Below are 15,640 nucleotides of genomic sequence, written 5' to 3'. Positions count from 1 at the left end.
TATAGCTGATAGAGCCTGTTATTTAAGGGATAAGCTCTTTAAAAAATGCTTTGTATATAAGTACTCAAAATATTATAAAGGTTTATAATTTGAGGAATCCCTAGAAACTAGGGCTACAGAATGTTTGAGAATCAGGCCTAGAGTTATGGCTCAAGTGGTAGAGCTCTTAAGAGCTAAGCTTTGAGTTCAAACTTTATTTTTTTTTATTTGTGAAGATACTGTACAGAGGGGTTACAATTACATGGGCAGGATAATGCGTACATGTCTTACCAAGCATTGAGTTCAAACTTTATACCACCAAAAGAATAAAAATAAAAATTTGAGAACCAAAGTTTTGAAAATTTCAATTCCTGGTAATAAATGCTATTTCTCCAAATCCCTCTTTTTACAGATAAAATCTTACCTGAAGAGTGCTTATAAATTTTTAGTCTTGTCCAAATGGACTCTGAGAAATGCTCACTTTGTCTATTTTACAATCAAGAGAAAAGAAAGAATATTGAAAAGCAGGTGGGCTTTTCAAGCAAACTGACATGGATTTGAATAATAACTGCAACAAACTATTTAACACTTATAAATTAATTAACTCTCTGGGTTCTTTTTGTTTATCTGTAAGTTAAGAAAACTAAAGTCAGCCGGGCACTGGTGGCTCACGCCTGTAATCCTAGTTACTCAGGAGGCTGAGATCTGAGGATCGCGGTTCAAAGTCAGCCCGGGCAGGAGAGACCGTGAGACTCCTATCTCCAATAAACCACCAGAAAACCGGAAGTGGCGCTGTAGCTCAAGTGGTAGAGTGCTCGCCTTGAGCTGAAGAGCTGAGGGACAGCGCCCAGGCCCAGAGTTCAAGCCCCACGACCAACAAAAAAAAAAGAAAACTAAAGTCATTCATTAAGAATTGCTAAATTAGGCTTGTGAATATAGCTGAGTGTTAAGAGTACTTACCTAACAAGAGAAAGGCTTGGTTTTCAAAACAATTTTAAAAAAATAAAAAGAGAATTGTTGCAAGGCTCTGGTGACTCACACCTGTAATCCTAGCTATTCAGGAGGCTGAGATTGGAGGATCAAGGTTCAAAGCCAGCTGGGGCAGGAAAGTCCATGAGACTCAATTAACTGCAGAAAAGTGAGAAGTGGAGCTATGGCTCAACTGCTAGCCTTGAGCACAAAGCTGAGTGACGGCACTCAGGCCCAAATTTCAAGTTCCAGGATTGGCAAAAACAAAAACAAAAACAAGTTGTATTAAATGATATGAAAACTTAACAGTGCCTATACCATAGTAGGTGCTAGCAAATGCTGATGACTTCCCCATTCCTTTAAAAATATGTAATATGCCCTGTGCTGATGGTTCACACCTGTAATCCTAGCTACTCAGGAGGCTGAGACCTGAGGATTGCAGTTCAAAGCCAGCCTGGGTAGGAAAGTCCATGAAACTCTTATCTCCAATAAATCACCAGAAAACCAAAAGTGGTGCTGTGGCTCAAGTGGTAGAGCACTAGCCTTGAGCTGAAGAGCTGAGGGACAGAGCCCAGGCCCTGCGTTCAAGCCCCACAATCCCCCCCCCAAAAAAGTACTCCATTTTCAACAATACCATCATCAGTAAGAGAAGCCAAAGCTTAACTTAGAATACATTTTACTTAGAACATATATTTCATTTTTGTCAGAGATAAAAAATAAGTCAGTAATCTTGGAAGGCATTAAGATTTAATTCTGGAGAACATTTTGATCTGTTTATTGTTATTATAAAGGTGGTGTACAGAAGGGTTACCATTTCATAAGAACATTTTAATCTTATTAAAATTAAAAATAACAGGCTGGGAAAGTGGCTCGGTGGTAGAGCACTTGCCTTGAATGCATGAGGCCCTGGGTTCGATTCCTCAGCACCACATTAGCAGAAAAAAAAAAGCCGGAAGTGGTGCTGTGGCTCAAGTGGTAGAGTGCTAGCCTTGAGCTGAAGAGCTGAGGAACAGCTCCCAGGCCCAGAGATCAGGCCCCACGACCAGATCCCCCCACCTCAAAAAAAAAATTAAAAATAAAAAAACTAAGTTGGGATTTAGCTTAATGGCAGAGTGCTTGCCTGTTATGTTTAAGACACCAGGTTCCCACATAATGCAACTAAATTAAAGATTAATTTCAAAGAAGCCTTTGTAAACATATTTGAGAACAATATATCAAAATGGTTAAAATTTAAATACTTTTTAAAACAATTCAGATTTCCATCATATACAGTACTACTGACAGAGATATGATCCAATCATTCAAATATCCTATATGTGTCTATTGCGTGAGGTTTCTTTTTTTTTAATTTTATTTTATTTGTGAACATACTGTACAGAGGGGTTACAATTGCATGGGCAGGATAATGCGTACATTTCTTACCAAGCATTGCAGCCTCCTCCTTTGTTTGCCTGAGGTTTCTAAGAAGTATTTATATCTATAATCGCATCTGACATCAAATTAGTCGGCCAAGGATTTCCATATGCTATAAAGATCATTATATTTCCATTGTCAATTGAATTATTTCCTCAGGACTTTAGAATGTGTTCATTCCTCCAAAACATTCTTTTACAAATTAAATTTATTATAGCTAACATTAAATTATATCACATTATCTTCATATAAGTCAAGATGAAACAAGTGAGTCCAAACTATATTCAGTATAAAAAGTGTTATACAGTAAGATTTGATAGTTTCTAAATATATTTATCTTAGAATGCTTGGTGAGCAAAGATCACACAGGAACTTTCTATGAAACATTAGTGAGAATGAAGTTCAGAATATTGTGACAAATATTCTATTTCAACAAATGAAAAGTGGGGAATCAGTTGAATTAGAAACAATTAATAAATCTATAATACAAAGTGAACTTGCACAGCTCTTGCAATCAACTTGAATTTCCTGAAAGATGTTTAATTGAAATACATACAAGCTTTTTTAAATCATACTATAATTTGATTTATATCCATGAATTTGATTTTTCTCTTACAATTTAGAGCTTCTATGTAGATGGTATACTGAAAAAGTACTGCCTAACCAACACTGATCATTATATATATTTATTTTATTTTATTTTATTTTTGGTCATAGGGCTTGAACTCAGGGCCTGGGCATTGTTCCTGAGCACTTTCTATTTAAGGCTGGTGCTTTGAGCCACAGAACCACTTCCAGTTTTCTGTTGCTTAATTGGAGATAAGAGTCTCACAGGCTTTGCTGCTAACTTTGAACTCAAATCCTGAAATCTCAGCATCCTGAGTAGGTAGAAGTACAGCTGTGAGCCACAAGCATCCCACTTTAATTATATATTCTTATTAAAACTACCTTGTTACCAGGTACTGATAGCTCACACTTATAATCCCAGCTGCACAGGAGGCTGAAATCCGAAGATTGTGGTTCATATACAGCTAGAGCAGGAAAGTCCATGAACTTTTTATCTCCAACTAACTACCAAAAAGCTGGAAGTGGCACTGTGGCTCCAATGGCAAAGCACCAGCCTTGAGTGAAAAAACTAAGGCCTGCTGGGAAGGTGGCTCAGTGGTAGAGTTCTTGCCTTGCATGCATGAGGCTCTGGGTTTGATTCCTCAGAACCACATAAGCAAAAAAAAAAGAAAAGCTGGAAGTGGTGCTATGGCTCAAGTGGTAGAGCACTAGCCTTGAGCTGAAGAGCTCAGGGATAGCACTTAGCCCCAGAGTTCAAGCCCCATGACCGGCAAAAAAAAACCCAAAACAAAACAGAAAACTAAGGCCTCAGTATTAGCACAAAAACAAAAACAAAATAAGCCCTACTTTGTTAGGGATATAAGCAATTTAGCCTATATAATCAGTTATTTAACTAGCATTAATTTCTATTTATGTATTTTCATACATTTAGAGTAGCTATTACTAGAAGCATTTGAAAAGAATATACAGAAATAAAAAATTAAATACTTTTAAAACATCTCTACGTAAATAACTAATTTCTATACTTTAGGATAATTCAGGACTAAACTGGCTATGAATAAAAACCTAACTGGGAAATAGTAGCTTATTTTATTAAAAATGGCATGGTGGCTTATGCTTGTAATACCAGCTACTTGGAGGTGTATACGTAAGGATTATCATCTAGGGTTGGCCCCAGAAAAAGACAAGAAATCTTATCCAAAAATAATTAAACCAAAAAGACTGGAGGCATGGCTCAAATGATCGAGCACCTGACTAGTAAGTTCTAAGCTCTAAATTCAAGCTCTTAATACCATTCCCTACTCTCCCAAAATGAAAGATTGACAACCTTACAAGAAACCAGAAAATTGTACTTTGAAAGTAATGTACCAATACAAACAAGACCCTTCAAATCTAACCCATTAACACTATCCAAAAAATAAGTTTGAATGAACATGTTCAACCAGTCTGGGGTCAGCATTATCAACCTTACAAACAACTTCATATAATTAATAATTACCCTATCTACCCCTTTCACCCCTTCATGAGTGCAAACTTTCAAAAGTTTTAAATTTCCAATACTCAAAATAGTGAAATGGAAATCTTGTGTTTCCTTTTTATCTTAGTGTAGATTCTACATGGAAAACAAAGCTTGAGTCCTATATGTATGTAAAAGTTCTTTACTTAGAAAGCCATCCTAGGAACTGGAGTAAGGGATTAGAAGGAAACAGAAAAGGAAGGAAAATCAATTCAAGAGTTCATATTTGAGTTCATTTTCCACTAAAATAATGCTTAAGCCCCAGTCTGTTTTAGGAGTGGTGAAACTATTCAGAGTTGCCTGCCAGAGGACAGAATAGAGAAGCATGTATGTGCCAGTTCTGACTTCCTTCAGTTAAGGGTGGCCTCATGTATTATTAATTCCTTACATTCATTTCAGAGAAGGCCTTAGGCCACAGAGTCAGGTGAGGGACTGTCAGGTTTCACCTGCATGAATCTGGTTGCTACTGAAATGTCTAGAACAATCAGGGCCCCAAAAGTATCCAGTATATCATATAACAGAACAACTATTATCTTTTATTATGTCTTTCTTTAGTTTTACCAGTGTAATTTTAATATGCAATACAACTAAAATGGACTTCTGAAAAATTAGTGTAGTATTTTCAGATGGAAAGTAAGAAACTTTAGACTATTTTTCTGATATATTTGATCCATTCCCACAAAACTTGAGATGCACTGAAACTTGATATGCTGTGAGAAAAGTATTTTCTAATAAACTACAATTCATTTCCTAAATTTTAAAGAGTAAAATGAACAATTAGTACATACTAAAATACGTTTAGACCCAGCATCGATATAAAGATGACCATTTAAGTTTATATTAAAACCATAGAAAAAACAAACTGACCACACTGGACCCTCAAGTAACACTTTTCATTATAATGAGACATAGAATTATTGGAACAAGTTTCTTTTGGACTGTGTTCAAGAGGGTCTAGTTACAAGAAGTAATTCATTATAACCTATAATGTGATCTTGCAGCTTGGCTCCGAGGAATACATTATGTGAAGGCTGTAGTAAAGCAGATTAAAATGGAAAAACTGAACAAATATCATATGCTCTAATTGAGTAAATGCCATTTTTGTTTGTATAATGTATAGTGTTAGAGAAAGTTGAGGAATATATTGGTGTAAAAAGAAATCTGACAGTATATCTTCTCATTTAACTTGAATTCTGTTATAATAAACATCGAAGCTTAAACAACTCTCTTGCTTTGTAAAGAAGCTAGTGAAATGAATAAGGATAAATAGGAAAACTGAACTAAAGAGTGCATAGCAATTAAGAACAAGTGGAAACACATGCTGCTGAACAAAACCTCAAAATAGCAAAGGGAAGAATAAGATATACTTAGGCCTTACACTATTGGCTCAGATCAAAATATACCAGCATCTATAATATTTCCTTCCTTTAACTTGTAGCTGGACAAACTACATGTCATTATTAAATAAGAGATTTCTAATGTGTAGTAGTTCCTAAAATAAAATTAGTTTTTCCTTTTTATATAATTAAAAAATATTTCTATGAACTTTTAAATCTTCAATTGGCTGTACAAGGGGTTACAATTTAACATATCCATTTTTGTGTTCCTTTCTATATAATTTTGATGGTCTATATAATTCTGACGTTTATTTAATGAAAATAATATCAACCATGTAATATTATCTGCCTTAACAAAACTTAATTATGTAAATCAAATAAGATATTATAAATATATATTCAAACCATGTCTATATAAATATCTCATTATTTGCATAGAAACACTTTCAATATAATAATATAACTTTAGTTATTGGAAAGATAGCACTAATTAGCTAGAGCTTTTAAATCTAGCTACTAAGTAAGTTTTTGTTTTTGTTTTGTTTTGCTGGTCCTGGGATTTGAACTCAGGGCCTGGGTGCTGTCCCAAAGCTTCTTTGTGCTTAAAAATAGTGCTCTACCACTTTAGCCAGAGCACCACTTCCAGCTTTTTTTGAGTAGTTTATCAGAAATAAGAGTCTCACTGACTTTCCTGCCCAGGCTGGTTTTGAACTGTGATCCTCAGATCTAAGCATCTTGGGTAACTAGGACAGGCCTGAACCACCAGTGCCTGGCTACAAGTTTCTTACATGGGGTAACAATGTAATCACTTAAAATAGGCCTTCAATCTCATTGGGCTCTATTAACAATTCTGTGAAATATCCAACGTGTGTGTGTGTGTGTGTGTGTGTGTGTGATTTCTGGCCACAAGTTTCTTACATTGGGTAACAATGTAATAGTTTTAAAGGCTTTCGGTCTCATTCAGTTCTATCAACAATTCTGTGAAATAGCCTATGTATGTGTTTGTCATTTTGTTAATAAACAACCAAAGCAAAGTTATGTTATGTGATCAACAGGATTAGAATTAAAAATTAGAATTTATCATTAAATTGAATGAGGCTGTTGCTTTCCCAATGTGGTGGCACAGATTTGTATCACCACAGCAAGCCTAAATCTTCTTTAAGAAATTTCAAATGTATCATTTCATTCTTACACCACCAACAATATGGCAAAAAGTCATCACTGAATAGAGAACATGATCACCAGGAGCACATCTTGCTCTGGTCCCTCATGAGATTACCATAATTCAAGGTCCTTTAATCTTTTGTTGTTTGTTTATTTGCTTGTGTTGGTTTTTGAGACAACAATGCACTCCAGGCTGTCCTCAAACTGGTAATCCTCCTGATACCTGAGTGCTGGGATTACAGATGTGCACCATCATGCCCAGGTCAGTCTGTTAAATTTTAAACTTAGTACATGAAAGAATCCACAACTCTGGGCCAGAAAAGCTAGTATAAATATTTTTGTTAATTCCATTAAAAGTCAAATTATATTCATCTCATACCCTTTGTAAAGCAAGTACAGTGTATATGTGCCAAATTATTAAAAAATAATTAATGGAGAAGGGCTAAAAATACGAACTTGGATGGTTCATAATAGGTAACTCTAAACCTGACTGAGAGAAAAGTTTATTTTCCTCTCAGTTGTGAGATTAAATTGAATTGGCATTAAAGAAGTCTTTTTCATAAACTCTTAAAATGCAACAATTTCTGATCAAAATTCAGAAAGTTTAATTATTTTTTCAAAAGTATTTTTGAAACTGAAAAATAAAAAGATAGGATAAATTTTGTATAGGTTCTATTATTCAAAAACATCATGGTATACTGACAGTAACATGCATGTTTATGCATACATATATACACATACACATATATATGCATATATTCTGGTCATTATATCTCTCTCTATATGTGTGTATAGTTTGCATATGTGTATTTATTTTACTTTTATGACTGGTATTTTTAGGTTCAAAAGAGAAGATATATAGGAAAAATACTTTGTATATTATCACTGTTAATTGTCTAACTTCTGAGTTCATAGGAATTTCAGAGTACTATTAGTAAATCAAAAGTACAATTCTTTTATTGCTTCTCTATATACAATACTCTAAAGAGAGGTTTGGTTAAGTCTGTATGTAGTTGCGAAGGAAATACCCTGGCTGACAAAAGAACATTTAAATCTTCCTGTTTGATAATTTATACTTAAAATTCTTTAAAGCTTCTGACCATATAATTTATCACACAAATCAGACCATTTTTGAGAGTAAAAGGTATTCCTAGTAATAATTAAAGCAGAATAGGCATTAGCCAAGACTATGCCTGGTAAGCCTGAGAATATGGTTCACCTTACATAAGAAACCTACTATATGTGGGAAAAAAACCATTTCAGCATTAGGATCTTAAATATCCACAACAGTGAAAAGTAGGTTATGACATAATTTCATACAAAAAGTAAATACTTCTGATTACAACAAAAAATACTTCTGATTACTAGCTGAAACTCAGGGTCTCCTTACCTTTTTAAGGTTGTGTGTGTGTGTGTGTGTGTGTGCGCGCGCGTGCGTGCGTGAGTTTAGCTTGATTGCTTGCTGGGCTGATGCTCTACCACTTGAGTCACAGCTCCATCTTAGCTTCTTGTTAGCCATTTTGGAGATGGATTCTTGAAGACTTTTCAGCTGGGTCTGGCTTTGAATAGCAATCTTGTGATCTCTGCCTCTTAGGCAGCTAGGATTACATGTGTGAACCACTGGTACTATTAATTTGTGGGGGGGCGGTAAGAGAGAGAGACACAGACACAGAGACACAGAGGGAGAGAGAGAAAGAGGGAGAGGGAGAGGAAGAGGAAGAGGGAAGGGGGAAGAGGGAGAGGGAGAGAGAGAGGGAGAGAGAATGTCCTGGGCAGGGTCTGGGCCTTGTCCCTGAGCTTTTGCCCTCAAGGCTAGTGGTCTACAACTTGAGTCACAAAGACACTTTTGGGTGTTTTTGTTTTTGTTTTGGGGAGTTTTTTGCTGGTTAATTGGAGATAAGAGACTCATGGACTAGCCTAGACTAGCTTTGAACCACAATTCTCAGAGCTCAGCTTCCTGAATAGGATTACAGGCATGAAAGACTGCCCAGAGGCTATTTTTTTAATTGTACTATTTATGCAGAACATTACAATAATTCAATTCATGTATACAATGTATAATAATCAAGTTAGTGTAATTCACATTTCTAGCTTCTTAAATATTTATTCTTTATACTAAGAAACTTCAAACTCCTCTCTTCTAGTTCTTAGTTCTAGTCCTTTCCTTCTTTCCTTCCTTCCAGTTAAATCTTCCCCATGAAATGAAGTAGCTCAGTGAATGATGTTTAAAAACAAATGAAACTACTCTACTAGTCCAGTGTATTTTTAGATATATATTTTATCAAAATAAATAAAGCTTCTTTACCTATGTTGGAAATTGGCCAGACTATATGGTCCTACTTTTTGTAATTGAGGCAATATATAATCTTTAAATATATCTTTAAAAACAATTATGAAGCTGTTAAACCCTCTTGGAATCTTGCCACTATCAACTCACACCATAAACCAAACATTTTGGCATTTAGAGCAACATCATAAGGGATGTATACTCCAATCTACAAACATACTTACTAATTACTATAAGCATTTTTTAAAAAAATTAAATCAGTGTTCACTTAAGTTGACAAACATACTGACAGCATACTTCCCTTTTGATTTAAAGTTTCTCTTCCTATTATCTCAAACAACTTTTTGTGTTGTTCTTACAATAGCTCTGACCATAGGTATGAGAGCTCATCTAAATTTACCAGTATTATGTGTTCACATTAGAGATGCTGAAAATTTAAACTAATAGTAATGAATTTAATCACTTAATCACTTTTTCCTTTTTGGTAGTATTGGAGTTTGAACTCAGGGCTCTGCATTGGCTCAGTGGGCACTCTACCACTGATTATGTTTGTGGTAGGAGTTTCACTTTCTCCCTGGGCACTCATCTGAACCAAGATCTGCTTACATATCTCTTGACGATAACATGTCAGGTTCATGCCACAATATTTAGCTATGAATAGAGTTTCACAACGACCCTCAGGCTCCACTCCACACCACTCCCACCACTGGCCTGGAATCTCTCTCACTTCCACAAGGCTGCCAGTACTTGGTTTTAAGTCTAGCCATACAGGTACTCAGTGTTGGGGAAGAGGAAGGGAGACATGGGGAATGCAGACAGATGGGAAGTGACCAAAGAATTAGCATTACCAAGAATCAGACATTATGTCTTTTTCCAGCTTCATCTTGGTTCTAATTTGTTCATTCAACATTAGTCTGTAATTATATATGCTAGGCCTATGATGTCCAAAATAGTAGTCACTAGCCACATGTGGCCTTGAGCACTTGAAATGTGTCTAGTCAGAATTGAGGTATGCAATAAAGGTAAAGGACTTCAAAGAGTATGGGTAAAAAAAGAATGTAAAAAAGCTTAACTTTTAATGAATTATGTTAAAAAGTTTTTAGATCAATTGAGTTAAATAAAATGTTTATTTATCCTGTTTTTATTTTTATTTTTTATTTTTTTGTCGGTCGTGGGGCTTGAACTCTGGGCTTAGACACTGTCCCTGCGCTCTTCAGCTCAAAGTGAGCACTCTACTGCTTGAGCCACAGCACCACTTCTGGTTTTCTAGTGGTTTATTGGAGATAAGAGTTTCACAGACTTTCCTGCCCGGGCTGGCTTTGAACCGCGATCCTCAGATCTCAGCCTCCTCAGTAGCTAGGATTAGAGATTTGAGCCACTGGCGCCCAGCCTGTTTTTATTTTTTTTTTAATGTGGCTATTAGAGCATTGGAAATTACATGTATGATTCTGAGATAGTGCTGTGTTAAGACTGATAAGAACTAGAAAATTGAAGAAGATTAAAGAAAGCAGTCTCTGATATTGAGAATCCATAGCCTAGATGAAAAAGAGGGAAACTTTATGGAAAATAATTTCAATGTAATGACATCAGTACACTGATAAATCTATGTATTGAGAATGGGCGAATGAGGAAGACCATGTGTGCAGGTGGCTTGGGAAAACAAGTAAAGAGAATACTAGGTTAATCTGGAAGCAGGACAGCCTGAGATAAGTACAAATTGGGAAATGGATTGAATGAGCTAAGACCAAAAAAGAAAGAAAAGAAGAAACAAGGAAAGAAAAGGAAAGAGAAAAAAAATAGCTGGTAGAGAGAACAATAAAGGCATTTTCCTATTGACAAAAGTGTTAGGACAAGGTATCTGGTAGAGAATGTTCAAGGCTAAGAAAGGTTTCTGTGACATTTTAAAGGAATTGAATTTTAACTTTTGGCAAAGGAGGGTTTTAACTAAATAGTAATAAGATTACACATACAGGTATAGATCTCAGGCAAGTGTGTGGAGACCATTATCTAAGTAAGAAAGGCGGTCATTTAAGTAAGAAACAGGGATGGAGCCAGCACATTATGAGTGGGGAAGGGAAGAAAATATTAACTTGAAACTTTAATGTCAGCAGAGTATTGTGACTGACTTGTCCTGACTTTATGGAAAGGTGTTGGGATATCCTAAGGTGATGGGAATATTCTAGAGTGCTTTAAACAGGGAAACTTGATATCCTGGCAGATTTTTTTTTGTCAGTCCTGGGGCTCGAACTCAGGGCCTGGGCTCTGTCCCTGAGCCTCTCAGTGCTCAAGGCTAATGCTCAACCACTTGAGCCACAGCATCACTTCTGGCTCTTTCTGCGTGAGTAGTTTATTGTAGATAAGTCTCACAGATTTTCCTGCATGCACTGGCTTCAGACTGTGATCCTCAGATCTCAGCCTCCTCAGCAGCTAGGTGAGCCACCAGTGTCCAGCAATCCTCACAGATTTTCATTGGTGAACATATTGGAAGTAGAAATAAGAGTAGAAGGAAAAGGATAATGTGTTTTGGTCTGGTTTTGGTTTGTTTTTTTTGTCAGACATGGAGCTTCAATTCAGGGCCTGGGTATTATCCATGAACTCTTTTGTTCAAGGATAGCACTCTATGGGGCTGGGAAGGTGGCTCAGTGGTAGAATGCTTGCCTTGCATGCATGAGGCCCTGGGTTTGATTCCTCAGCACCACGTAAGCAGAAAAAGTTGGAAGTGGCACTGTGGCTCAAATGGTAGAGCACTAGCCTTGAGCTGAAGCGCTGAGGGACACTGCCCAGGCTAAGGGTTCAGGCCCCACAACTGACAAAGAGAAAAAAAAAAAGGATAGCACTCTACCACTTTGAGCCACAACTCTGCTTTGGGGTTTTGAGTGGTTAATTGGAGATAAGAGTCTCACAGGAACTTTTCTGCACAGGCTGGTTTTGAACTCTGACACAGCCTCTTGAATAGGCAGGATTACAGGCCTGAGCCACCAGCACCTGGCAATGTTTTATTTATTTATGTATTTTTGCTGATCATAGGGCCTGAATTCTGGGTCTGGGTACTGTCCCTCAGCTCTTCAGCTCAAGGCTAGTGCTCTACCTCTTGAGCCACAGCACCACTTCTGCTTATGTGGTGCTGAGGAATTGAACCCAGGGCCTCATGCATGCAAGGCAAGCACTCTACCACTGAGCCACCTTCCCAGCCCCCTGGCAATGTTTGTTTATTTTTTTAATTGTGGAGTTTGGGGATTTATTTATTTATTTATTTTATTATTATTATTTTTTTTTTTTGTCAGTTGTAGGCCTGAACTCTGAGCCTGGGCGCTGTCCCTCAGCTCTTCAGCTCAAGGCTAGTGTTCTACCACTTGATCCACAGCGCCACTTCCAGCTTTTTCTGCTTATGTGGTCCTGAGGAATCGAACCCAGGGCCTCATGCATGCAAGGCAAGCACTCTACCACTGAGCCACCTTCCCAGCCCCCCTGGCAATGTTTTAAATGGAAGGTGTTGATAGATGATGAGGTGATTGGTGACTGATATCAGGTAGATGAAATGTGGTGGTGTGAAGCATTTAGATTACAGTTGTATTTTTAATATGCAATGTGGCCTGCCTACTTCTCAGGGTTGAAAAAGGAAAAAAGGAAGTTTAAAAGCTAGCATTTGTTTGAGCTCAGTTGTCTCATTTAATCAAACTAGTTTTTCAGCTGTAGTGAAAATACTATACAAAGAAGCTTGAGGAATGTAGTGAAGGTTTGGAAGACAGCAAAAGAAACAGAATTATCTAAACAAAGGCTATTTTAGGGATTAACTACTGGGTGACATGAAGTTTAAAGCCATGTAATTTTAGTGTTATCAGTCTAACCTGATAGGTGATTTCTTTTTCCCTCGCAATACTTAGCTACCCAGTGATATAGGAGCTCAACACAGACTGTAAAATTAAGTTTAATCTATAAAATGGTTTGAGTTAGACAGCTTTTTCTTGTTGTTGGAAATTAGAACTCAAACTTGGTATCTAAGGCTTGCTTTGACTCATTGATTGGTGCTTTACTTGAGTTCCAAAATTTTAATAATTCTAGGCTTTTACTGCTACAACAGTTTTCTAAAAATTTTAGCCATTTTACCACAGTTTTAAAATTGAGTGTACCAACTGGGGACTTCCAATGGGTTATAGATATGCAGATACTCACAGCTATGAAGATGGCAATGCTGAGCATGAGGTGACTGGAGTTGCAACCTCTGTAGCATGGAAGTAGCTTTATTCTGTCACCACAGTATGTAACACAAGTACAGGTGCCTCTTTACTTACAGTGGGGCTACATCCTAATAAACCCAGGATGACGTTAAAATATTTTCAATTTCAATGGAAAGTGCCTTTAAAACACATCTACTGAATATCCGAGTTTAGGTATAGTATCAACTCTGTGTGTGTGTGTGTGTGTGTGTTGACAGAGCTGTACCTATCAACTCTGTGTATGTGTTGACAGAGCTGTACCGTGTGTGTGTGTGTGTGTGTGTGTGTGTGTGTGTGTGTGTGTGTGTTGACAGAGCTGTACCTAGCTGTGGCTGGCCAGTATCACAACAGAGAATTCCAAAGCCTGTGGCTAGCCTGGAGAAAGATCAAAAGCCAAAACTGGAAATTTGGTTTCTACTGAATACATATTGCTTTCACACTATTGTAAAGTTAAAAAAATAAAAATCCAGTAGTCCTGAGCCAGAGATTATCTGTATTCACTTTCTCTTCTTTTCTTTTCTTTCTTTCTTCCTTTTTCTTTCTTTGTCAATTATGGGGCTTGAACTCTGGATGTGGGCACTATCCCTTAGCTCTTCAGCTCACCGCTAGTGCTCTACCACTTTGAACCACAGAGCCACTTCTGGTTTTCTGGTAGTTAATTAGAGATAAGAGTCTCATGGACTTTCCTGTCTATGCTGACTTTGAACCTTGATCCTCAGATCTCAGCCTCCTGAGCAGCTAGGATTACAGGTGTGAGCCACCAGGGCCTATCTTCTGTATTCATTTTCTAAGCATGCCAAGATTGAAAACATTTGAAAAGTAGTTTTAAGCCACAAAATATGAAAAACTCCATATTATGAAGTGTTCAGAGTAACTTCTCTAGGAAAGACTTTTTTTTTCCGGTCATAGGGCTTGAACTCAGGGCCTAGGTGCTGTCACTGAGCTCTTTCATTCAAGGCTAGTGCTCTACCACTTTGAGCCACAGCACCATTTTGGGCTTTTTCTATTTATGTGGTACTGAGGAATCAAACCCAGGGCTTTACCCATGCTAGGCAAGCACTCTCCCACTAAGCCACATTCCCAGTCCGATAAAGACTTATTTTTGTTGTTGTTTTAACAGATCTTTGGGATGTCATAATTTATTCCCATGGTAGATTCTAAAACTCTTTATTGAGGACAAACAGCTATGATTATGATCACTATTTCCATAGTTAAAAAGATGATTATAAAATAACATAAGCTAATTTTGTTGTTGTTGTGTGTGTATTGAGAGTCAAATTCTCAATGCTCTTGCTTCTACTTTCTGAATATTAGGATTATAGTTGTATGCTACCATAACCAGCAACCTAAGATTTTTTTAATGTATCCAAAGGTTTTCAAGTAAAAATAACAAAACAAACATCAAAATAGCAAAATAAACAACAAAAATAACCCAGAGAGAGTAATCTGTCAAAGGATGTAGAATTCATTTATTTATCTAGTGTACTGATTCTGTGACAGGCTTTGGGTTATAGAGCTACTAGATAAAAAAGGATAAAACAGTGAACAAAACATGATGAATTAAAGTTGAAACTGAATTAATTAAAACTGGAAAAAAAAGGTGTATGATAGCAAGGTCCAGGGTATTATAAAAGCAACTAAGAGATTATTGAAATATGATTAGTGACTAAATAAGCAAAAGGTAGAGGTAGAGGTAGGTTTGGTGGAGAATTCCAGAGAAAGGCAACAGCATGCAGACTAAAAGGCAAGTTTTGGACTTGAAGGCATGACTCAGGTGGTAGGATGGCTGTCAATGAGCAATAAGCATTATATACTGAATTTGAGTCCCAGTCTCTGACAAAAGAGGAAAAAAATAAAGAAAAGGCAAGTGAGGCTAAGAGCAGAAAACAGAAATGAAGCTGGAGAGATAGTAGAAGTAGACCATAGGGCTTTCAAGAAGAACAGAAAGCCACTGAGGGGTTTGTACAGCATAGCAACATGATCAGATCTACTTTTCCGGATCTTAATAGGTGTATGCAAAAATCTCTCAAAGTGGGCCCATCTTAAGGTGTGGGAGAAGATATTAGGTTTTCAGTTACATTTTTCTTTCATTCCTTAAAAATCTCTTTAAAATATAATATTCAGTCTGTTAGCTCAGAAGTACTAATAGTAAATAGTTTATTAATTTTTTAAATGTAGGAACTTGCTATGT

The sequence above is a fragment of the Dipodomys ordii genome, unplaced genomic scaffold (genome assembly GCF_000151885.1).
Source record: "Dipodomys ordii isolate 6190 unplaced genomic scaffold, Dord_2.0 Scaffold25, whole genome shotgun sequence".
NCBI lineage: Eukaryota > Metazoa > Chordata > Mammalia > Rodentia > Heteromyidae > Dipodomys > Dipodomys ordii.
This window is presented reverse-complemented; position numbering follows the sequence as displayed.